This window comes from Tyto alba, unplaced genomic scaffold (genome assembly GCF_018691265.1).
Source record: "Tyto alba isolate M040663 unplaced genomic scaffold, T.alba_DEE_v4.0 Super-Scaffold_29, whole genome shotgun sequence".
Taxonomy (NCBI): Eukaryota; Metazoa; Chordata; class Aves; order Strigiformes; family Tytonidae; genus Tyto; species Tyto alba.
Window position 1 is genome coordinate 98,156 of NW_024881303.1, and position 26,807 is coordinate 124,962.

Here is a 26,807-nt window from a genome sequence, read left to right on the forward strand (position 1 = left end):
AACAGTACAAAAGGCCTGTGGTATTATGACAAATACATGACCGAGTTCCCAGGAATGTTCCCCAGCACTCTTTAATTGACTTACACAGATGAAGCCTTTGTGGTTTCAGTCTAACCTACTATAGTGGATGCATAAGAACATAGTAGCCTGGCTACTGCAGAAGAATAGGACCAGAAAACTATACAACTTTACATGAACAATATAACTTGCTAATATCAGGGCAGGAAGAAATATTAAAATTTCAGTTCAGTGCTGCTTTGTCCCTTGGTTGATCTAAGAATATACTACTTAAGCATATCTATGAAAAACACTTGCAGATTTTTTTAAGCTCTGGTCCCTGACATCTTTTTTTTTTTTTTTTTTTTTCTGATAAATACTTTAGAGGGAAACACTACAACCTAATTCTATAATCTAAGCAATAGAAGCAGCAGCCCAGTGATTATTCATACAAATGAATTACAAAATCACTGCCATTTATATTTTATGCTTTATGTTTTAGTTGAAAGGATTCCCTAATAGAATAACCAGCTTCTTTTGGAGAAATAAAATTTACAGTATAGCACGCTCTGTAAGGGCACTTCAAATTTCCTTGAGTATACTCTATGGCTTTACAGACACAGGGTAATTGCTTTCGTAATGATTAATATATTTTGCAATATAATCATTATCAAACCTTCATGAAAATTGATCTTGTTAACTCCATTTCAGATAATGGATTTTTATAATAGCTTAAAAAATGTAAAGGCTTGAGTTTTCTTTAAAAAAAATAAATGAATCCCACTACTATTGTTATGGAAATTTACTGCTCATTTTGTGGTGATCTAAATCTTTCTAATTATCAAATTCATAGCTTCATTAAAGAAAATTCAAACACATAAAGCAGGGATATTACAAGTTCTTGGTGACAGCCATTTAGTCATAAAACCATTCTGAATTTATTTAAAAATTAATTAGAAAATACAAGTTATGGGCAACAACAAGGAGTTACAAAACCAAACCTAGAAAATACGTAACCAGAAAGATGAACTTGTACACTTTGCTTCATTGTTGCATTATGAGCTCACTTGTAATTAAACCCATACCAAATTTACAGGCTCATTCTTTAAAACTTTGTGTCATTAAGCAGATCATTCATTCTGTGATGTTTTTCTTGGTGAACTATTAATTGCATCCCTTCCAGGGCTGAAAATATTGTCACTATATTGATATACTGCAAGTATGTCAAGCTAAAACGAACTATACCAGCCCTATTTCTCTCACATAAATTACTTATCACTGAATATCTACAGCTTCACTAGAGTAGAAATTTTGACATGGTGCTTCATGGGCTACTTCTACATGTTCTTTGGGAAGGTAGCTATGAGAAGCAAGTCTTTTGTCCTTAGGTTAAATGGGCTATACAGAAGCTCATCCTTTCACTGGAAAATGCATTGTGTTGGTCCATAAATCTAAAATGATGACAAAGAACCAAAATGGTGCTCTTTACCTCCCTGTTCCTCAGTCCTCTATGTGCCATCCATGTTTGCTTTTTCAGAGTCTGTCCAAAGTAGGTGCGAATTATTCTCTGTCCTTTGTGCCACTGACATTTCCAATTAGTGGTGTTTCTACTACAGGGTTCTGACAAAATGCCCACCTAGAAGCTCAAACATCACAGGCCTTTCTAAAATAGCCTTGAAGAAAGACTGATAATTTACGATTAAACATGTCAGTTTAGGATTCAAAGTGGCTTGTTGCAAATGTGTGGAAAGGCTGAAGATCAAAGCATGCAAAATGTTCAGTTTGTCCATCAGCTCAACAATTGAAAAATTCCTTTAAATAACAGCAAAAAGAATATGGTTTTGTTTGAGTAGAGGAAATTCTCCTTCTAAACAGAAGATCAATGCATAGATAGCTACCCATCTGATATGTTTATACTGCGTGCTTTTCTTTGCAAATATACTTAAAAATTCTCTCAGATCATTACAAATATAAATTTTAAGAAGTCCTCTAATCACTACTCAGTTATGAATGGGAGGATAAAGAATGGTAAGTCTGTCCCCTTTGATGTAAAATTATTTAAAGATCTTAAACAAATGTAGCTGAGAAAGTCTATAAAAGTCAGGGAACTACTTTTAAAATTTTTGATCTGGTAGTGATGCATTAAAAATAATATGATCTAAAAGTTAATATGGTCTGCTTCTCCAACACTTGCAAAATAATAGAATTAGAGTTTTTTAAATGTGTTTCTTGACTATTCTGCTATTCTCAAGAAGCAGGAAACTGGATAGACTTTCTCACAACAATGCAACTTCCTGCTAGTGCCAGGCAATACATACAGTGCTTGGACTATGACAGTAATTAAAGTAGATTTCCATGTTGGCCACGAGAGTAAATATGCTCATGGAGAGTGATTTTGATTTCTACGCATGAATATGAATGTTTAACAAGGTTTTGCACTTATTAGTTACACTCTGTCTCAGGCATGTTCTTTTTTTTATGGTCTGTGGGAAAGTAGAGGGGAAAAAAAAAAAAAAAGAAGAAAGAGTTTGCATGATGCACTATGGTTCCCTAATTAATCATTTATTCACCATAGATTTTTCTCACTTTTTATTATGATAAAGCAGTTGTTAGGGCACATAAACATAGCCAGTATAATAATTCCTCATTATTTCTAAATATCTTCAGTATTTTGCTTCATCATGAATTTGTTGAGTGTACTCAAACTTCCAAAATTTAAGCTGTCTAGATCAGCACTGTCAGGAAAATGCTGATGTTTTAATGCCTTGTCTGAAGGACATTCACAACATACATGGATTTCAAAGTATATGAATGCTAGGGATATAGGCCTAAAATTCCACGAAAACCCCCCTGTAGATGACAAGTGAAAAGGACTTTGCCTCCTCCTACTAGGTCAGCCTGCTGGGGGAAGTAATGCTGACAATGTGGGATACCACTGAGGTTGACTAGCTGACAGAAGGTGGCCTATAATTCACCTAGCCTTAGGTGGGCTTTCAGAGAGCCACGTCATGCACAAATGGTGATTCGGCAGGTAGACTCACTCTAAAAAGGGGCATGTGCCAAAAACATGATCAGAGTACTGAATACCATGCGTTTCAAATATGTTCATGCCCTGTATCCAAATAGTAAACATCTAATGCCCTCTAGAAGGGTTAATGATAAACACAAAGGAAATCAGAGTTAATAACTTTGGATTCTATTTAGAAGTATATCTGTGATTCTAGTATGGGTTCTATTTTGTCCAGCAATATATCAATGGTGTGCAGCTTTATTGTCTGACAAACTGCTTGAGTAAAGGAAATCAGAATGATAATACAGGTGTGGATTCAAGTGTATGACTAAGAAGATCAAGGGGTTTTGTCTGGAAAAGCAGATTTTGAAGGACATTTATTGGCAGTAGCATGCTTTTTTAGGAACTTTATGAAGATGTGAGAAACAAGCCTACGTATATATAAAAAAAAAAGTTTTATTGGGGACAAAGTCAGTGGAGCAAAGAATACAGCGCTGGGTGCAATGGCACGCCCTGGAGCCAAAAGGGGGTCCCTTTTATTGTATAAATGGTTACATATTAATCTACTCTAATACATAGGCATTGCTACTCCAAGGATAGGGAGGGAATATTACAATTAATTCTGAGAAATCATTAACATATCCCCCCACCCCAAATTCCTCCCGTTGCACCTGTGCAGTGCTCCCTGGTGGTCGTGGGCAGGGGACTTCAGATGAAGGCTCGTAGTCTTCTTCACGGTGTTCACTAGCTGACCCTTACTTCTGCGCCAACTCAGTCCTGTGGTCACGTACACCTTGTCCTTCAAGTTTGGGCTAATCTGCAGCTCCTTCATCTTTCTGGCTTAGTGGTTTTAGTTCCTCTCTTATCTCAAGGACAAGAGATATCAGGGATGGCCCATCCTGTTCTTTCTCATTCCATTGCAAAGGAGTTACCGCCCATTGATATGGACCATGTGGTGAGCATCCCAAGGAGGGGGAGGGGGGGGGCTGTTGGGTTGGTGTTTCCTCTGATCAATTCCCCCCTTTTCTTTTCCTAGTAGTAAATTCATTTACTTTTCTTAAAATTTGGATTCTTGTACTAATAATAGCTTTAGCCTAACTCAATAAAGGTAATTGTTTAATTACTTTTAGCAAAAGCAAAATTCTTCTGTTATTTATCACAAAGATACCAAATACCAAAATTCAGAGTTCAGGATTTAATCATACCATATGTGCTTTAATATAGGGCCTGGAAACTGCTATAGGATGGGAGTTGTGAACTAGAGTAAGAGAGAACAAGGGTTATTGGGTTTTTTTGTGATTCTTCATTGCCTTTTACCTTGGCAAAAAGGGAGTCAGAAAGTCTGCAAATCGCTTGTGAGCTGGCCACTGACATGCTGTAAATTTGTTGATTGGTAACTTATATGCAGGAAATTGATTTTATGAAATGTATTAGACCTTTTCAGTGGAGGTCAGCATAATCTTTTACAACATTCAGACGGATGTCATCTCTCATCCTTTGGCTTTTTTGTACAGCACTTTCAGTTAATGATCTCCTGGTACTATGACAAGGAGAACTGTTCTTCTGCCTGTAAAAGTGTATGAGTCTTACAAGCATTCCCTGCTCAAAGTGTCACAGGAATATTTGCCACGGCAACTGTAGTAACAGTGGTGGTGATCCTTAGAAGATATGTTCTTCAGACTAACCTTCAATTCTGCAACATTTCATGTCACTTTGTGAAAAATCATTTTTGACACTTATTTTTATTCTTTTAAAGTAAAAGGTCTGCAACAGAAGTTACTAATCACATTTTTAAACAGAATTGTCAGCAGGAAATATTTGATGCCTGTAAAATCTAGTAATCCAAAGCAAAAATGACCTCAAGAAGATCTTTTGTGTTTACTGAACAATTATTCTAGCAGAATACTACCTGGAAGTTAATGGGAAATTCAGCCTGCATATACTATGCATCGCACATGTCAAACCTATATGCATGAGACACCAACAAGTGCAACAAAGACAACAGCAATATTGTACTGTATAGGGTAAATATATCTTTTCTAATAAGTGAAATGGAATGAATAGAACCTAGATTAGGTGGGGGGTTCCTCCTGTAATAGACCTAGGTTCCTGCACTATTCTGGCTATAGCTTGTACTGGTCAAAGTGAGTCAAAGATATCCAGGACTGATTTAATTCTGAGTGAACTTTATTCCAAAATATCATGAATATAGATATTTTCAAGTTTATTAATAAATGGGGATTTTCCAAGTAAAAACATTTTGAGGTTATGTGTTCTGATGCTTTGTAAATGTTCAGTGTCAAGTTTAGGCCTGGTATAATAGTCAAAAAAGCACTGTTTTTTTTTCATTAGAAAAAGAAAATCTTTTTCACTTGTGCTTATGTATGAGAAAAATGAAGTTATGAATGATAAAAAGTTTATTCATGGTTCTTGGGAATAGGCTTTTATTCATAGATATTGCGGATGCAGTGGTTTGCTGCTGCTGCTACAATCAGATACATGCAGAGATTTCTTACAATGCTTTCGGATTGAAATATTACATAAATATCATGACACCTCTTTACAGTGTGAGGGGTTGCACTCAGTTCTCCAGAGACACTGTAGAAGGGCTGGTCTATGGGGGAAACAGGAGTCTGATGCTTTAAACAACTCAGCTGTTTAAGGAGAGTGGAGGAACCGCATAAGGTAGTGAGTGGGTTGTCTTGGTCTAGATCTTTGAAGCCACAGTAACAGTGATGAGCTGTTCACAGTAAATTTCTGCACTGCACGTGTGAAATGAAAGCTTCCAAAACCTTAGAAGAGTCTCATTTCTATAATGTGTTCACTGAAGGAACAAGAGAAAACTAGTAAGGAGATGTACTTGGAATGTACTGCAAATACAACATTACAATTGGCAGGAATGAACAGAACAGCTTCAAGGACAAGTTATTTGGGACAGTAGAAAACTTCCTCCCCTGCCACACAAAGGTGGAACCTACATGTAGTAGAAGCATGAGATGTGCTTCAGCATCTCATATAAGGGTCATTTCCCACAGCATGTCTCAGTGAACTAGTGGGTCAAATGAGACGTGGCCTCTGTGCCACTGCTTTTGGAGTGCTTTAGTCGCTGCCACATACAGAAGTCTACCTGCAATACCAGTCATGGTGGAAGGAGGAGGTCCATTTAACAATTCCAAGCAGAAACTTTTTGCTGGACCCTACTGCAAAGATCATTGTGAGAATATTGGATACCTGAATCACGCATGGGTGAATGCTTCCTGGGTTGCAGCAGCTCTTACTTGGATTTATGAGCTATGGTGGCCTGTCAACACAACAATGATTGTATGAAGACTCAAAGTATCACACAGCTGCTTACTCTGTAACACTTGAGATGGCCCCAAAAGTTATTCTTTTCTATGCCTTCTCCCTGCTTCTTAACAACCATATGTATAGACTAGCAGGGTCATGCCTAAGGCCACACAGTCAGTCAGGAAAGGGACAGAGATGGGCCAGGTCCCTACAGAGAGAACATTTGGAGGGAGGTTGTCTCCTGGCTACACTGCTGCTGTGCTGACCACAGAGAACTCAGAGTCACCACTGCAGACAGGCTTTTGCAGATCATGGTCTTGTGTTAGGACCTGCAGTGGCCAGAAAGGTTGCTTTTACAGGGAAGGTAATGTGAACCTCTCCTAAAGTCTCACACCTCAACTGCATTAGAAACACTGTCTCCAGAAAAAACATTCCATTGTGAACCTCTCCTAAAGTCTCACACCTCAACTGCATTAGAAACACTGTCTCCAGAAAAAACATTCCATGAGTGCTGCACTTTTCAGAGCTGCTTCATGCTAGTAGAGTCTGCAGGGGAAAAGGCAGTGTGCCTTTCTTAGTGAAATCTTTTACATGCTGCTGGCTTCACACAAAGCTGAGTGGTTGCAGTTCCTGCCACAAAAACTTACGATTTGCAGAGCCTTAATCCTTTCCTAGAGAGAGACTTAATCTTTTTACTAGATATAATGTTTGATATCTGTTACAGCTGACCATATGCCTTCTGCATGCTTGGGGGACCTTTGCACACTGTGAAAGAAGTCTGTTTTTGGAGATTAAGACACAAGTAGCAAGACTGAAAAAACTCTCACAGTGTTTTAATGAGACATTGTTTTGCTTTCTCAAAGGAATCAAGCTCTGAAGAGTTTTTTGATACATCTAACGTGCTAATGTGGATATGAAATGCAAGAGCTGACATTACTTGCTTTAGAAAAATGGGACTGAATATATAATTATCTGAAGCACTGCCACATCCTAAGCACCAACATGTAGAACCTTCTCGTTACTATAGTTAAATCAGAAATGTACTGCTCTGCTACAGAGTAGAAAGGAATTCAAGACTCATTGTCCTAGAAAGGAAGCAGCAGTAGACCATCGATGTCTGATTTAACATTCAGTATGTTAGGTGAGGCAGAGGAATCCTGTCCTGGCCCCTAAGGTTGTCTAGAAATTTACATTTTGTTGTTGAAGTGTTGTTATAAATTATACAAACATATACATGAAAATTATACAAATGTATTATAATTACATAACACACATATTTAAATTACATAAATATTTTCTTAAATATATAAATTTTGCTGTGGAAGGTTTTTATTAAAGTACTTATGCTGTTTTGGGGAACAGGCTGGTTTCTGTCAAATGAAGGATAAAAACTGAAGTAATTGTGCCTTTTTCAGTTGTGTGTTTTTCTTTACATTTTTGAAATTAGTTTCTCCTGGAATATAATCGGCACCTCAGAATCTGAATAATAGACAGTTTGGGATCAGAGGCTAGACTGAAGAGAAGGATCTGCTCCATGTGTTTTTTCAGAGGTTGGTTGCAGCAACCTAGTCTCTACAGCGTGCCCAGACACCCCTTGCAGAACCAGCCACTCTTAGAAAACATTGAAGAAAGGATTCTGGACTTTGCAAAGAGTGACTGTAGGGGGGCAGGTTTTCTCCCTCTGCTTGTGCTAATTATTCATAGGCTGCTTGAAAAGGCAAGCCCAAGAAAGACAATACAGATGTAGGGTTTTTTTGCTTTTAAAGGCACTAAAGCAATTTAAGTACTTGCTAAAACAAACAAAACACATCAGCCTTCCCACACGCAAAGTCTGAAGGGAGGTCTCTGCCCAGGTGGAGTTTTATACATCTTTCAGTTAACTTGTAGGTCTAAATGTAACAAGTAAGGACACAACAATATTTATGATGCACTGAGCGATTCTGCTCATGTGCCTATACAATCTTTTAGAGAAAACAAATGCTCTTAAAAATGGCTTCAGTAAACACATTTATTCCTGTTGTGGTAAAGACATAACCATCTTTAAAGTACCTTTTAAAAGTTAGTCTTAGCACTGAGTAGCAATACATTGTTTTAAAAAGTAGTTATGCTGCTGCTTCTACTACTACTGCTGCTACTACTATTATTACACGGTTTAACACCAGTCGACAACTAAGCATCACACAGCCACTCACTCCCCCTGCCAGCAGGATGGGGTAAAAGAATTGGAAGGGTGAAACTGAGAAAACTGTATTGAGATAAAAACGGTTTAATAATTGAAATACAAAAAAACCCCAACCAACCAAACAAACAAAAAAAACAACAACCCCCCCAAAAAAAATACAAAGGGAGAGAAATAAAACCCAGGACAGACATTGATGCAAATGAAAACTATTGCTCACCACCAACTGTCAATGCCTAGCCAGTTCATGAGTAGTGACCCCCCACCACCAGCCTTCCCCCCTGTTTTATTGCTGAGCACGACGTCCTGTGGTCTGGGACATCCCTGGGGTCACTGTCCCGGCTGTGCCCACTCCCAGCTCCTTGTGCCCCCCCAGCCACTCGCTGGCGGGGCAGGGTGAGGAGCAGGACGGCCCCTGGGGCTGTGTGACACTGCTCAGCAGTGACTAACACATCCCTGGGTGACCAGCACTGCGTTCACCACTGGTCCCAGACACAGCTCCATGCAAGCTACTGTGAAGAAATTTAACTCTAATTCAGCCACAACCATTACAGCCTACGTCCTAAGCTAAAGGCAAAACCAATGGTACAAATAAGACTTTGGAAAGGAAATTTCCAGAGTGGTCTTTTTCAGAGTTAATGAAGCCTACATCTTGGAACAGAAACCACTTTACAATGGTCCTGTTAAGAATCTGTAGAGCAATTCTAATATTTCCTGTAGTAGACTGGATCCTTGCTGTCCTAAGTAACAATTAAGTAATTAATCATAATATCTCTGTGGTCCTTTATTGAAAATATATATTAAAATACCATAGTCTAAATATGTTCTGACATCTTAAATATGAAAACACTGCGCTAGGAAGAGGATTTTCTTGGATCATCATAAAGACTCTTCATTGTTTTCAAAGGAAAGAAAAAAAATGGGAAAGACGTAATTATAATCTCACAGAGTGATGTCATTGTAACAGTGACAGGAGATGACAATGAAATGTGTTTTTTGAACGTCCAGTGAAGTCATATTCCTACCAGATGAGGGATAAACTTTGCTCAGAATTTGAAACAGGTCACTTTCTGACCTGCAGTTTTGACAGTATTGCCATTTTAAAGGGAGAAAGACATTCTCCTTGTTTGTTTGCTTGTTTTCCCCCCTGGAAAAATAGCTTCTCTCTTTTCTCTGATGGCTGCATTTCCCCCCATACTGACTTAAAAGTTTAGGGAATTAATCTTGTCATTAATTTTAAAGCTTCATTAGCACTATTGTTGTTAAGAGCTTGCAAATGACCTTGCTATATTTGCTTCTTTTTATTTTCCCTCAGAGAAATTAGTCTGGACCTCATTAAGGGATGAATATACTTCTCAAATGACAGCCCACTTGTGCAGACTGAAGGATGCAATGAATATTCACTAAGCAATGTACATGGAACAAAGAAATACACAGCTCTTCCTTGACTGCTTTTTTAATATCCTTAAGTTTATCAGTAGGAGAAAGGGTGGGGAGTCCTTAGGTAAGATGGACTTGGGAGGAACTGGGAGCTGTTGCCACTTATCTATAGTGTCACTTGCTTGGCAGGCTAAAGGAAAACACAAGTGTTAGAGCACTGCAAGGCACAAGAAACTTTGCGTGTCCTGAGGGCTGTAAAAACATGCAATACAGTTCTCAATCTTGTAATTATTTGAAAGTTTTAGCATTTTCAAACTGATAAAAAACCTTGACAAAAAGTAATTTTTTTTTTTTTTTTTTTTTTTACAAAGGCAAATTACTGTTTTATGCAAGACAAGACATATGCTGTCTTGTATTCATCTGCAGCTTTTATTGACAGGTGGAAGATTGTGATAGTCAATGCAATGTTTTAAGATGAATACTCCCCGGGTTCATTTGCATTCCCCAGACACAGACTTTTTTGCCTATCTCAAAAAATAGCGTTAGTGTGTGACATGGCTGTAGTGAAGCAATACTTTAAAATAGTAGTAAGTTTGTTTGATGTGCAGTTTGTTGAGAAGCACTCACAGATGTATCTCTTGACTAAGAAGTAATATTCAGAAGAAATACCTCATGCAGAATCTGTATTGCTGTTCATGGAAAACCAGACAGCACGTTTGCTCTGTCTTTGTGAGGATATTTGCCTGCAACTAGTGCATGTGTACAGTCTGAGGTGCAAAGCTGTGTGGTGGAACAGGCCCATGTCAACTTTACATTCTGAAGGACAGTTTCTTTAAAGGGGGGGTGGCTAAGTGCAGAGTAAGGTCCATGCCTGAGAACAAAAGTCTGCAGGAGCCTTTAATTGCCTGTAGCTGCCTGAGAAAGAGGCAATGCAGCCAGGGGTTACCCTGGGGGGTCACCGGTACGTGTCCAGAAACGTAGCAGCTCTTGGGGCAACTTGATGGGATGCTCTGTGCCCTTTCGGAAATCCCAGCAGTGAGCTCTGGGCTTGCTTGGCCACCCAAGGTATGGCTGCAGGTGACTCCAGCATTCCCTGGATGGTTGCGGACTCAGGCCAAAGGACAAGTCACTGATGTTGCCTTCCAATTTTGACCCCTGCTTCAGCAGTCATGCAGCCAATAAGCATAATTTGCATGCACTGCCCCAGGACTGTGCCATAAACACAGCTTGGGTGGTTGCCCTCTGATAGTCTGTGGGAGCTCAGAGCAAGAGGTATGTGACAAAGTGCATCCCCGTGCCCTTTCAGTGCACCCCAAACAAATACCGCTCTCCTGTCTACATTTTGGCAGTAAATATGTCTCGTAGACTCCAAGTCATTGCAAGGTCTGTAAACTCAATGGTCATAATTACTGGTGAAAGTACTTTACTTTTTCCACACTTCACCCTACACTGCTCCTCACCCTGCAGCTATGCAGAGCATTGTGCATGTCTGCCACAAGGCCCTGACATCGGAAATAAATCTGAGTGAAAATGCAAGCTGTATTTTTGGAGGGTGTCAGATTATCTGCTAACTCTGTTCATACTGAGATACTTTCATGGTACATTGTTAGAAAATAGGCTGTTATCTCATTTCTGAGTTTAAATTGGGAAAAAAAATCTATGAAAGGGCAAATGTTTTCTCCTGAAGGTCACTAGCCTCACTTAGAGTTTTATTTATACTGAACAAAAACTGGTAATTCTATTTAGCTTCACTCTACAGAGTAACTAAACATGAATTATAAAACACATTTTCAAAAGATCACAAGTTTTAGGAGAAAAATTTAACTTTGAAACAGTGAGTGAGGTAGTGAAACAGGAAACCACAGAAAAGACAGGAACAAGAAGGGTAAAAGAGATAGTGCTGAAAATTTAATCTATCTTGTAGTATAATCCACCACAGTAAAGAAGTAAAAAATCACTGATGTTGCCTTCTGGTATGAACCCAGATGGAAATAAAGTGATACAATACCAAGAAAACCAGAAATAAAAGGTGGCATTCACATGGTTTGTAGCACAGAGCTATGACACATTAGATCCTGGAAAGTACAGTTCCTGCTAAGTTATGTGAAGCCATCCTCTTCCCTGGATACACATCAGTGTAGGAAGGTTTGTCACCACCAACTGCAGCACCAGCTCAGCAGCTGCTAATTTGGAGCTTTTTTCCCTCTGGTACCCTCTTGAATTGTAGTCTTCATTAGAGAGGTCATGCTAATGATCAAGTCAAGATAGTCCTCTCTGCAGAAGAAATGGACCAAGACTTGCTTATGTGATGAGATCACAGTTTGGTTTCTCAAAGCAGTTAGTACTCTCACTTCCTGGAATTTGACCAAACATTCAGGACTATCTCTCCATCTCATTGAGCACACATCTAGCCCTGTATTCTCCGAGAATCTTTTTTCTTCTTCAGAATTTGAACCTATTCTCTCCTAACTATCTCTTCCCATTGCTTTAAGATGCCAGCTTTATGGCTGAAGTTTTCAACTGTGTCACAAGAAAGGTTCAATTCATCTCTTTGTACCTTCAGACAGTGACAGAGATAAAAGACAATGCAGCTATAAAGAGAGGCTATTTGCAAAGAAGAAATTGCTAAGAATTACAGAAATCAGATGTGACTTGGGAAGAATAAGAGAATGTGAGTAATAAGCCATTGTTATGATATCTCCATGACTTAGTAGTTCCTGGCAGTTTTCAAAGAGTTTGGGATGTCTCTTCTAATAATTGCACTCCTGTTTTATCCGAAGTTATGGTTTCATGCAGGACTCAAAGATCTTTAACCTGGGTTAACAGAGAAGCCTAACTACTTGGTAAAGATTTCCTTGGGTTATAAAAATCTACAAATGAATAGATCCTTCGGAGAAGATTAGTTACTGGTACTGACCAAACTTACTAAGCTATAGATAATATATGATTTCTTAATTTCTTGTATGCCAGAATGTATGCTATGTCAAAACCATCTGATTTGATAAAAAATTAATAGCTACAGAAAAATCCACCCAGGTTTCTAAGGATGTCAGTAAACCATTTTCTGTTTTCTCTCTGCTACAAGAGTAAGAAAATTTTGTGAATTCAACTTTGACTTTTGATATTCCCGAAGTTTGAATTAAGACAAAGCCCTGCTCACTGTGTCTCATTTTAATCATAGAATCATAGAATGATGTAGTTTGGAAAAGATCCTTAAGATCATCGAGTCCAACCATAAACCTAACACTGCCATGTCCATGACTAAATCACGTCCCTGAGTAAATGCCACATCTACATGTCTTTTAAATACCGTTGGGGATGGTGACTCAGTCACTTCCCTGGGCAGCCTGTTCCAATGCTTGACACCCCTTTTGCTGAAGAAATTTTTCCTAATATCCAATCTAAACCTCACCTGGTGCAACTTAAGGCCATTTCCTCATGTCCTATCGCTTGTTACTTGGGAGAAGAGAGATCGATCCCCACCTCACTACAATCTCCTTCCAGGTAGCTGTAGGGAGTGATCAGCTCTCCCCTCAGCCTCCTTTTCTCCAGGCTGAACATCCCAGTTCCCTCAGCCGCTCCTTACAGCACTTGTGCCCCAGACCCTTCACCAGCTTCATTGCCCTTCTCTGGACATGCTCCAGCACCTCAGTGTCTTTCTTGTAGTGAGTGGTCCAAAACTGAACACAGTACTCGAGATGTGACCTGTGCTGAGTAAAGGAGGTTGATCCCTTCTCTAGTCCTGCTGGCCACAGATAGAAGCCCAGATGCTGTTGGCCTTCTTGGCCACTTGGGCACACTGCTGGCTCATATTCAGGAGACTGTTGATCAACACGCTCAGGTCCTTTCCCGCCAGGCAGCTTTCCAGCCACTCTTCTCCAAGCCCGCAGCATTGCGTGGGGTTGTTGTGACTCAAATGCAAGACTCGACACTGAGCCTTGTTGAACCTCATACAATTGGCCTTAGCCCATTGATCCAGACTGTCCAGATTCCTCTAAAGAGCCTTCCTACCCTCAAGCAAATCAACACTCCCTCCCAACTTGGCATCGCCTGCAAATTTACTGAGGATGCACTTGATCCCTTTGTCTAGATCATTGATAAAGATATTAAACAGAACTGGTCCCAGTACTGAGCCCTGTGGAAAAAGTCTGGCCTCCAACTAGATTTAAGTCCATTCATCATCACTCTTTGGACTTGGCCATCCAGCCAGCTTTTTACCCAGCAAAGAATATGTTTGTCTAAGTCATGAGCATGGGAAATGGTGCCAAAGGCTTTACTAAGGTCCAGGTAAACAACATCCACAGCCTTTCCCTCACCCACTAAGTGGGTCGCTTTGCCATAGATGGAGATCAGGTTAGTCAAGCAGGACTCACCTTTCATAAACCCGTGTTGACTGGGCTTGATCACCTGGTTGTCCTGTACATGCCCTGTGATGTCACTCAAGATGAGCTGCTCCATAACCTTTTGCCACACCAAGGTTGGGCTGATAGACTTGTTGTTGGTCAGATCCTCCTTCCTGCCTTTCTTGAGGATGAGCATCATATTTGCTAACCTTTAGCCAGCTGGGACCTACCAGGTTAGCCAGGACTGCTGATAAATGATTGAAACTGGCTTGGTGAGCATTCTGCCAGATCCCTCAGTACCCTGGGGTGGATCCCATCCAGCCACATAGACATGTTTGAGTCTAAGTAGTGTAGATTGGTAACCATTTCCCCTTGGAATATGAGGAATGTTCTCTACTGATAAATCTACTTTGCTTAGTGGATAATAACCATGGGCTAACTGTTTTTCAGAGCAGGTCCTGCACAGCACAGTGGCACAGACACTTGAAAGATAGCCTGCTGAGACAGCACCAGTGTTTGGCAGACAACACAAATAAAATCACCCCAGACAATACTGCCATACTTACAGTGGTGTAAAGCGGAAGAAACACTGAAAGATCTTCTGGTAAAACAGCTGTGTAAGAAAGGATGGTTGAGTGTATAGTGACAAGTGGCTTTGCATTTAAGCCTCAAGGACTTACTAGTGTTTTGATTTGTACTTGGTGAAACAGTAAAGGATGATTTACACAGTTTAAATTTTTCTGGGCTTCTGTTCTATTTCTTTGTGCTTCTTGACAGTATATCTCAGGGTTAATCTTCAACTGAGAATTTAATATCATTGAAAGCAGTGATTTTATATGATAATCTCTGGGAAACGATCCTGTTAAAATAGATAAAAAGCAATTCTAAGATTCCAGACTCTAGCTACAACCAGGATTTATTCTTTTTTTTTTTTTTTTTTTTTAATGAGATTTTTCATAACATAAGTTATCTACATAAAGCTCACATAATATTACAAGGTGACTGTAATTGAGAGTAGAGGTTGGACAAGATGGAGAATCTGTCCAACATTCATTGTTTTTCCATGCACTGACCTCTCAGACTAAGGTAATTCTTGTCTAATCATTCTTAAATTCTGTATCTTCTGGGGTGTTTTCTATGCTTATGAATATTGTTCTCTCAAATATGACATTAATAAGAGGTGAAGCCACATTTAGCTACTGCCTTATTTGCAATAGTCAAGATGAGAATAACAAACTCTTCTTGCATTATACAGTGCCATGAGACTTTCTGTACAAATTAGTCTTGCAAAGTTGCAAAAGTAAATTTGCTGTTGTATTGGGAGCAGTATATTCCATAACATAAAATGAGCATCACAGTAAGAGTTTGGCTTCCGCGATTTTAGGGACACTCCTACCTTTGTCCTTGCAGACTTGTTGATAGGTATCTGGCATTGTCCTGGGATGTTGCTACTTAAGGACTTCCCAGCAGTAGAACAGAGGTCCAGAGAGGTTGTGGGAAAACTATCCTCAGAGGTTTTCAAGAGCCAGCAGAGTAAAACCTTGAATGACCTGATCAGAAGCCAGTGCCAACTTCAACAGAAGGTTGGAGCAGGGACACCCTTGCCCCATAATATTTCATCCCACTGGACATTTCTGCAATTCTGTGATAATTCTCTACTGTTTTCATATTTTTGCTAAAGAGGCACTTACCCTTCCCACAAAGAGGAGTTGTTTTCTCTTGGGAGCTTCAAGAAACCGCAGTCCCTATGTGTTTTTCCAGAAAATACTTCCTGCTTTACCTAGGTTACCTTAACTCCTCTGGATTTAGTAAAATAGCTCACTGTGAAGACTCAGAGCAGCTAGAGATTGACACCTGGGGCACCATATGCAATGCAGAAGGTTGGGTATTTATCTACAACTGGGTGTCTGCTGAGCTTGCATTGCCATTGTGGTGTTTAATTAGTGCCTTCTCTAAGGATACATACCTAGCTTGTCACAACACTGCATAATTTATATCATAAAAAGTATTCATTCTATATACATACTGAAAAGCAATCTCAGGCTTGCCTTCAGGTCTCCATAGCAACTCTATACATCATATTAATAATATACAACACTTAGGTACCTTTTTCTAGATCAGCTTCTCATTTACACCTTCCCCATTTACTAGTTTCTGGGGCTTAGGCCATTACAGTTTTGTAATATAAACATGTTAAATGATAGTCAGATAAAGGGCTTTCTTCAGTGCACTTCTTCCCTCATATTGCATGTCCATCACTATGTTAGTACTAGTGCTACAGATATGCCTTACATTTTCATAATGCAGAACACCCTGGAACATGAATTCTGCAACACTATGTACTGCTGAACAAATTTAACTGATTTTTATCCCTGTTCTTGCACTGCCTTTTTGATTAAAGATTACATGCATGGCCTTTTGATATGGAAATATGACAAATGTTTTCTTGAACTTAAACCTTACATAGAACTTAAATTGCTTAGGGTAGCATGGTGAGTGTTGGCCCAGGGATGCTTCTAGACTCACAATCATTTGTGGTCTTCTTCCCAGATAAATCAGTAATCTTTCCAAGTCCTTCAGTGGCAAGTTTCTATTTTTGGGGTTTTTTTTGTCTTCTCTGTGGAAAGCTACATAGTATTGTAGTATTCCCTTTCTGCATTCAGCATCCAACAAGGAAATACTGTTAATTTGTGACTTTCAGAATCCCTCAGAAATATATACAAGGAAAAACTTCTGATCATAGGAGTTCAGCACTAGATATCTCAAGAGTATGTTCTCAACCCCTTGGAAATGCATACATGGATACTTCTGAAGAAGACATAGCTGACCTAGGAGTTCCTTGTGTAGTTTTATAGTAGTTCAGTCTCAGGAGACACCTGCTTGCACATGTTCTCAGACTGTTATATAAAAATGGAAACATTGCCAGCTCAGAGTGATTCTCACTGTATTTTTAAAAGTTCAGTTTTCAAAGATGTTTGAGCTGGGAGTGTCTGTTGATTTACTTAGTATGCTCCAATGATTTGTAATTATTCTGTATCAAAACTGCTTAAAGGTGACAAAGTACATACAGTCTTTTTGCGGGGGTTTCACTATTCATGAAAAATGTTAACCATTAAATTCAAATGTCTAGCACAAAATCAGCAACAAAAAGGCGTAAGGATGAAAACTGAAGAGTGAAAATAAAAGGCTAGAGCAACGAAGCACATAAAGGGTCTAAAGAACAAGTTTTATGAGGAGAAACTGAGGGAACTGGGGTTGTTTATCCTGGAGAAAAAGAGGCTGAGGGGAGACCTTATTGCTCCCTACAACTACCTGAAAGGAGGTTGTAGTGAGGGGGGGGTCGGTCTCTTCTCCCAAGTAACAAGTGACAGGATGAGAAGAAACACCCTCAAGTTGCACCAGGGGAGGTTTAGATCGGATATTAGGAAAAATGTCTTCACCGAAATGGTTATCAAGCATTGGAACAGGCTGCCCAGGGAAGTGGTGGAGTCACCATCCCTGGCAGTATTCGAAAAACATGTAGATGCAGCACTTAAGGACATGGGTTAGTGGTGGACTTAGCGTTAGGTAAACGGTTGGACATGATAATCTTAAAGGTATTTTCCAATCTACGTGATTCTATGACTTTGAAAATTAGATGCTTTCAAATCAGTGGGTGACTATAAAATCTCTCTGACATCTTCTAGGGGTCAGCTGAGACAACATCAGAGCTGTTTTCAGCCCTTGTTGGGCACTCAGAGGATGGCTGTGGAGGACCCAGAGGAGAGAAATAGGGCAACTGTGTGCTTAAAATACTGCACAAAGGATGTTGCTGTGATATGTCAACCCTGGAGGGTCCTGCAGGAGGCCAAGGCAAAATTGGATCAGTTGCAGAGGTGTATGTTTACACAGGAATAATCAGATGCAAAGCCACAAGATGAGAACAACAGCTGAATGAAGTGGTCCATTGTGAATTATGGCTAAACATGAGTCAACAGAAATATGATGGTGTGACAAAAATAAAAACAAAAAAAAATAAAAACGGAAAAGATGCCTGGAGCAGGCTAATTAGTATTGTCTGTGGATACCCACTGTTTACTGTTTTGTACCATTTTTCTCTGTTGAAATACTGATTCTGAATTAAAGCCAAAATTAGGCAGCCTCTCCAGACATGTTTCCTAAGGTAAATAGCCAAGTGATGCTGAAAGGAGAACAAAGTTGGGCCAAACAAGGGGAGAGGAAAAAAAAAAAAAAAAACAAATACACAACCAATATTGTCATGGCAATAAATGCAGAGAAAACAGTAGAGACTCAGAATTCAAAAGAGAACAAGGACTTCACAACAATAAGACTAAACCACAATAATTTTCAAAAGGAAAACAAAAAACAAAACAAAAAAAAAAAAAAAACACACAGAAAAACACAACCTAGAAGCCCACAAAAAAAACACAAACCAGAATTTATGCTGAACATATGATCTAAATCCTGTCTGGTGTATGTACTTTGTCCTGGAGAATCCTTTTGTTCCAGCAAGTACAGCAGAGATGTTCTTATTCATTAAGAATGAGCATTTACATTTCTGGTCTACATTTCAGTTGTTACTGAAACTTTCACTCTCTGTTTTCTATCCCAATGATTTGTTCTAATTTTTCCTTCTATCTTTTGAGAATTGAAGGAACAATGACATCAAATACACATTATACCTAACAAAAAGAATAATTCTGGACTTATTCTGAGAAACCCTCAAGAGGCTGGAAAATTTTAAGTGCAACCAGTCTTCAGTGTGTCACAGTCCCCTGATTTGTTCCCAAGAGAGATGGTTTTTGTTTTACTGAACCAGAGGTCCTTTACTGCATAAATCATCGTTTATTGTCACAGGAACAGCCGTCCGATAAAGAAGCATCTTATCTCTGTTTACAGAGCTACTGCTGAGGAGTAGCAGCAAAAATCTGGCACTGTGGCTTCAAAAGACCCAGTCCATCTGATACCTTTAACAAAAGCTTTGCTCTCATGTTATTATTTGCAGATGTTGGCAAGGCACAGTATTGTCCTCCAGTTTAGAAATACGGTCTCACCTTTGAGCTAATATTACATATAAACTTCCTTACATCTAAACTGGGGGTCTTATGTCAGTGTTCTGACTTATGTCCATATTAAAAAAAAATCAGAATATTCCATGACAAAAATTGTTGTTGTTGTTATTATTATTAGAATGATTAAACTGAAAAGGAGATAGTAAAACTCAATTCATGCAAATAGCCCCAGTGAGGTCAGTCAAGAAAACAATATTGAGTCAGGGTGGCTTCTTGAATCACTAATTACACAAAGAAGTTAACATTACCATCATGAGTGCTTAATATAGAGAGAAAATATGGAAAACAGCACTTGGCCTGATAAGTTCTGAAACACTATGTGCTGGATTTCAGTGTGTGTCGGGGGGTTTTGGTAGCAGGGGAGGGGGATACAGCAGTGGCCCTTGTAAAAAGCTTCTCGAAGCTCCCCTGGCTCCAAGTCAGACCCATGTCTGCACTGAGGCTGAGACAGTCAGCTGTGCCTCTGCGATAACGTATTTAAGAAGGGACCTGGGAGGAGGGGTGGGAGTTGTGAGAAGGAGTTGTGACAGCTGTGTGAACATTGAGGTCAGCGGAAGGATGGAGGAGGAAAGGAGGGGTTGTGCGCCAGAGCAGAGAACACCGCTGTATCCTGTGGTGAGACCACAGGGCAGCCCTCCCCACCACCCATGGAGGTCTATGGTGGAGCAGATGCCAACATGCAGTCTGTGGAGGGCCCCATGCCAAAGCAGGTGACGGCACCTGAAGGAGGCTGGTATGCTGTGGGAAGAAGCAGCCCCCGCTGGTGTAGTTTGATGCTGGGAAGATTGCAGCATGCAAGGGTGTCCCACACCAGAGCAGCTTGGGAAGCGCTGCAGCCCATGAGAGGGACTCATGTTGCAGAAAGTTTGTGGAAGACTGTCTCCTGTGAGAGGGGGACCATGATGGGGCAGGAGGAATAAATTCCAGAAGTTCCAGTTGCTTGTCGAAGTTGGGAAGAAGCGGCAGCACTGACTGCACCCCCAATTCCCTCGACCTGCCACTGGGGGAGGAGGTAGAGATATCGGGAGCAGAACTGAGCCTGGGAAGAAGGGAGGGGTGGGAGAAGGTGTTTTCAGGATGTAGTAATGTTTCTCACTGTCCCACTCTGTCTGCTAAATGCTGTTGTTGTTAGTGTCTGCAATAAACTGATGTTCTTTTTTTCTTCCCCTAATTAGTTTGCCTTTTGCCTCTCACTGTAATGGGTGATTCATCCCTCGCTGTCATTATCTCTATTCCTGAGCCTTTGTTTATTTTCTCCTTCTCAGCACTGGAGGTGAAGGGGGAAGTGAGCAGCTGCGTGGTGCTCAGTTGCCCTCTGAGCTCAAACCACGACACATTACCTGACCCAGCCTGCTTTTCAGCCTCTTTGCACATTTTAAGCATTCATTTTTTACTAAGTTAAAATGAGCTGTTTGGTTCCTCAAATGAGAGAAAAAAAAAAAAATCTGTGTTAAAAATAAATATTCACCTCAGTTTTGTTAATTAAAAAAATTATAACCCATGATAAAATTTTTGAATAATTTCTTCTTACATTTGAAACATGATAATGAAACTAGAAGAAAGTCAAAAGAGATATATTCAGGCATTATGAGTTCCTTATCTTTTTTTCTGTACCTTCAAGGCTTCACGTTTTTGATGTAGTAAGCGTCACTTAGCTGTAAACCTTAGTCAGGGAATCTAGGCAACCAGTGATATCATGAACAATTCACAAAATTACATCCTTAGAAAGGATTGCCTGGCTCAAAAATCTTTACAGCTCTATTGACTATGTGCAAGTACACTCTAGCTGATCTCTTAAAGGCTTGGTGAAAGAAGTGTTCAACAGTTACTGGAAAAAGAGAGAGAGACACAGGTAAATAAACTTGAAGTGTCAAATAGATATAAAAGAGCTCATTCTTACTTTGCTGCCCTTGACTCGTTGGAGCATGGAAACAGCTGGAGCTTGCAGGGAGCAGGAAACATGGTATTAAATAAGAGCACACCCTGAAACTTTCAGTCTAACGTAATTAAAACCCATTTCTATTGTTTGATTTTATTTTTACTGTCTGTCTTGTTCTTCTCCATCCCAAAACATATGATAGAATTGTGCTTTGTTACTTGGATCATGCAGCTTGACAGGGAAGGCAGAGCAATGTTTGGTTCTATGTGGTTGCCCAAAGAACGTGGGTGTCTGACACCCAGCTGTGGGACACTCATCCAGCACAGGCATCTCCCAGAATAATTCCCCCTGCTGCAAGAGGTCCTCATCGCCTGGCCAAGGGCACCAGCCCAGTAGAGAGCTGTCACTCCAGGAGCAATTATGAAGTAGCACTGGTTTGGAGAGGAGTTTAACCTTAGGTTTTGGACATGAGACTTCAGGGCTTGCATTGGTTTGCACAGAGGATTGTATTTTCCAGTGAAAGTGCAGATTTTCACCTAAGAGAATGTGTGAATTCATCAAACCAATGTGTTTTGTAGGCATGATTTTAGAAACAAATAACAGACAGGCCAGGCAATTTGGATGCAATGTTTTTCCATATTTCTTTATCCAGCATCTTTCCACTGAAGAAACCCACTTATTTATATAACAATTTCCCTGGTAACTTTGGGGAATAGAAATTCATAGCTGCACTAAATAACTGCATCAAAACAAATGTGAAGAATGGTGAAAAACAAATACTACATTCCTGCCCTCAAGCAATGACCCCCTTCTAAACACATCTGCAGAAGCACCACACATTAGAGTGGGCTGTGGCTGCTGACTCCGTGGTCCGGGGTGGTGGCTCCCAGCACCACTGCCCCAAAACACCAACAGCTCCCCAGGGAGTTTGTTGTGTCCTCCCAGCAACCTCCTTGCAGGCGCACGGAAGGGACCAGCCTGTGGGCTCTCCAAGAAGCAGAGGAAACCTGCTCAATCTCTGACCCAGGAGAACCAGCTCTGGCTGTCAGCTGACACGAGGGGACACCACGTATATGAGCCCCGTGACATTTGTGTCACTGGGATGCCAGCCAGGCTACCCCTTGGGAAGCAGCAGGCAGTACCGTCCTGCTTGTTCCTTGCAAGCTCTGGAGGCCCCAAGGAATAAAACTTGACAATTCTGTTAATTAGAGCATTTCTTATCCACTTTCTCTTCATCTGCTTTCTGGGCAGTTACTCACCAGGCCTGTCACAGTCTGCAGGGGACAGGGAAGGGAACTGAATGGCTCAGGGGACTTCACGTCCTCACTGCTGTTGACTTGTCAGGGGTCAACCTTCAAACACTGCACTCCTATTTTACTACCTGTTTGACAGGGATGGACCTTCCCATTCTTTGGAAATAACTAGGAAACCTATTGCTAAATAAGATTGTTTTTCTGTCAAAGACACCTTTTAATTTCTGGGTCATTGATATTAGTTTATAAGTGCACACATTCATTTTTCACGAGTGTTTCAAAGTGTTAGATATGTGAAACTCCAGACAAAGGTAGCTTTCTGCAGTTGGGAAGTGTATCCTTTTCTATAGGCTGAAAATGTGGATACTATATAAAGAAATTTGGACTGCCAAATGAAATCACAAGTAATGCAAAGACATGCTGCTTGGAGCCTGTCAAAACCCACTTGCTGTTTTGGGTGGCATTCAACTGCCAGCAGTAAGAATTTGATGGGCCTTTATTTCACACCTTCAAAGAGCTTTAAACAGCTCAAAAGCCTAACTGAGGAAAACACTGGGGAGGAAAATATAAACAAGTGTGAGTGCAAACAAAAAAGGAATAAACGCCCGGAGAGTAGACTTCTCTGAAGCTCTATGATGGCCAGAGAATAACAGTGGAAGTGCTTTGAACATCTTTTTTCCAGTCTCCACAACATTCAGTAATACTTACCTCATAACTCTTTGTCATAGGACAAAATAATTACTGTGGTAGAGCAACTGCATGCGGATTCTTCTACTGATGTGACAGAAATTAAAATGACTGTAAGAATTTAGCACTGATCATTGATGTTGTCCAGTTATGTCTCTCACTGAATCACTGTCACACACAGTTTTTAATTGTGTTATATAATTTTCCAAACACAAGTGACAAGAAAGAAAAACATATATTATTTGATTACAAGATTTTTATAATAAGGGTTAATTTGGTTTGTAGTTTCACCTTTTTTAGTGAGAATGCCCTTTTTATATAGAGAATTTCTCAAGAACCTTTGATGTGCCAGCATGACCTACTTGTCAGCTGAAAAAGTGTCCTGCATTTCACAGATAAATCTACTTACCTTTATAAATTTTCATTGCTAATTTATGGTGGGGTTGTGGAAGGGGGATTTTTGTTTTGTTTCAGTTTAATTTCTACAGTTCTTCATTTTGCTCTTGCTCTTAAATCTCATTTATAAGTAGAATGCTTCCAGCTGAATTAATCATCAACCATGCTTTTCTTTTAACAATAGCCAGCTAGGCCAGGCTCTGTCTAGCCCATACAGATATTAGAGATAAGACATATCCAGGCCTTTCCTCCACTGTGAAACTCAGTGGGAGAAGTCACAAACGAGTGTGGAAGGAGCTGAGAGCCATCAGTGTAGAGAGTGCACTCCTTTCCGCTTGGTTTGGGGCTGGCTCTGCTCTTTGTTTTAGGAGTGATGCTACCAGAACAAGATTCACCTTCCTCTTGTGCTCTTGATGTCCTGGGCTTCAGCAGGGTCCATTGTGTCCACTGTTCGATCTGCCTCCTGGCCAGCTGTGTCCAAAGCCACCAGATCCAGTGGGGTGTCCCAGTGTTGAGGAGTAGCAGCCAAAGGGCTACAGCTCAGGATGTGATGAAGATGCCGTTGGTGTAGCCCTGCTCAGCACAGCAAGGCCTGAGGATCCGATGCAAAAAGGTGATAGAGATGGCTGAAGTGGGACTTACACACAACTTCCTCCAGCCAAAATCAGAATCTGGGAAGCCCTTACTCAGTTGCTGATAAACCTTGGGTCTTAAAACACACAAGTGTTTTGTTTTGTTTTTTTTTTTTTTTTTTTCTTGCAATACAACAGTCCTCGGGTACCTAGCCACTTACAGAAGGGACAGCAGCATCTTTGACAGCCCGAGGACACAGCCCCAGGGAGGCTGACCGAAATGCCTCTGTGAGGTTTAATGCTGTGGCATTTCTCCCCAAAGTCTTGTCAGCTCTAGAGTAGCTAAAAAGTACACTTCTGCAGATGTGATATCGGGCAGCTCAGGAAGGAACTGTGTCAGTTCCCACTGCCCAGAGCTGTAGACCTTTTGATCACACTGTGGCAGCTCCCTTCTCTTCTGCTAAACATGGTAATAATGTTATATTGCCATGGCAATTGTACGTTAATAATGCCAGGGTATTGCACAATTATGGTACTTCTCTTAATGTTGGAGGCATATTCATAAATTGCCCTACAAGCACTTCAAAAATAAAAGCTTTTGTAGCTCTGGTATCAAATGAACCTGAAATTATTATTTCAAGTTAAACAATTATGCTATTTGAAAAATGCAGAGTACCATATGATAGGGTTAGAAGTAGCATGTGTATGATGGCCTTCACACAATTTTCTAACACACACTGTAGAGGTATTTCAGTTAGTAAAACACAAATATAGAGAGACCTTTTTGTTTTAAAGTATGCTTTTTAATAAAAAGTAAATTCATATTAGCCATGTCACATACACATACATGTGTAGCAGGTCTCCTATCTCAAAAACCATATATTGAGCTGAAAATGTTCATAGAAAGGCAACAAATATGATCACATATCTGTAATGGCTTCATAAAAACCAAACAGGCTGAGAATCATCAGTATGGAAAACGATGTCTTAGGAAGGATATTATTTAATGGATGGAGAAATATATATGAATAAGCTATTCACTGTCTTCTACAGTACGAAACTCAGAATGACCATAGAAAGCTATTTGGAGCCAGTTCCAATCAAACAAAGACAATTTGTTGCGGTGTGTTATACAGATAGGCACTTCCCTCCAAGGATGTTTACGTGGGAGTAAAAGACAGTCTGGACAAGTAATTGGAGCTATCCACTGGGGCTCATAGACTCCTCTGAGCCTCCTCAGGTGAAGGCTGAGAAAATACAAGTAGGAGGTGTTGTCTCTGCCTGCACAGTTCCTACTTTAGACGATGTGTCCATGTATGGCTGCAGCTGCTGTCAGAAACACCCTGCCAGAAGAAGCAGGAGCAGGGCTGGGCAATTAAAAGGTAGGAGCCACCAGTAACCGTGGTGCAGGAGTCCTTCACCATCCCACGTGCTGTCACACACAGTTCAAACGCAGTGGGCAGTGCTGGGTGCTGGTAGCAAGGTTGATGAACAGCCCCAGACATGGCAAGGAGCAAATCCAGTCACGGACCCATCCAGGGAGCCCATCCGATGAGCAAAAGGGAAGCAGACTGGAGGCAGGGCTGGAGATGGAACTATGCTGTGGTTCCAGAGCCCACCCAGGAGGCAGGGCCAGAGTCAGGACTGCATTCAGATATACACTCACGGTAGATCTCAGACGGGGTCTGAGTTCCTGTGTCTAGGCTGAAATGGGGCTCATGTGCCACGGGCAGAGACTGTGCTCATGCTGAGGCTTGTGAGGACAAGTAAGGTCTACTGGTGTCCTCAGGGGCCTGACATACAGGTTCTTTAAAGCTTCATGTCAAAGGACTCAGTGCAGAGCACATCTAATCTAAATGAAGAGCTCTGCCCTTATCTTCATGCTGCTCCAGAGGACCATGCCTGTGTTTCATCCATGGCAAAACACTGCTTGTTTGTGAAGGACTATGGTTGACAGCTGCTTCAGATGAAGCATCCTTATTAGAAGTGCAAAGCTTCTGATGAAGTGTGGAGTCCACTACAAAGCGATCTATACTTTTTGCCTGGCTCTAGTCATTAGTTGCAGAAATAATTAGATAAGCCATTTACTAACAGTTAGTTTCAACTTTGGTAATAACCACTATATAAAGAACTATCTTGAAATGGTGGTTTCAACCTTCCTAAAAGCTCTACATTGCAGCACAGAAGAGTTGAGAAGACAGGAGTTTGCAGCTATTCTATCCTACTGCATTTACAAGTCCATAACACTGCACTATAAATTACTCGTACAAATAATAATATTTATAATAATTCTGTATAATATTAATTAACAATATAATATAATAGTAGGATTTTGTCAAAACCCTACCTGAATTATTACTCTGAAATTCCACATTTAGGGACTTCCAGGTTTTTGTGAAATTTTAAGGTTTTTCTGGGTATTTTCAGATGAAACTACAGTAGTATAAACTGTATTATACAACTCTGCTTTAAAGCTTCAATTAACCAGTCTACTACATGTTAATGACAGTTCACATTTTCTTGTTTCATATTGTTCCTAATCAACTGGAATAACAGGTTGCCATGGAAGACTGAATTAAACTCTATGTGACATTAATTACATTTATGTCTTATGTTTAATGATACAAAGCTGTTAACTGCATTGTAGTTACTAGTGATGGATTTTAGAGAAAGCAAAGCTGTTCCAAATTTCATTAAAAAATGAAAGAATGGGAGGATACTTAGTGGGATTCTTTCCTTGTAGATTTAGGT

General features: G+C 40.2%; 1 long non-coding RNA gene across 1 annotated transcript in view; it reads left to right on the top strand.

Moving 5' to 3' along the window:
* LOC116960088 overlaps positions 1 to 26,807 on the top strand; it is a 162,127-nt gene that overhangs the window by 46,876 nt on the left and 88,444 nt on the right. The gene's annotated exons all lie outside the window — the stretch shown is intronic.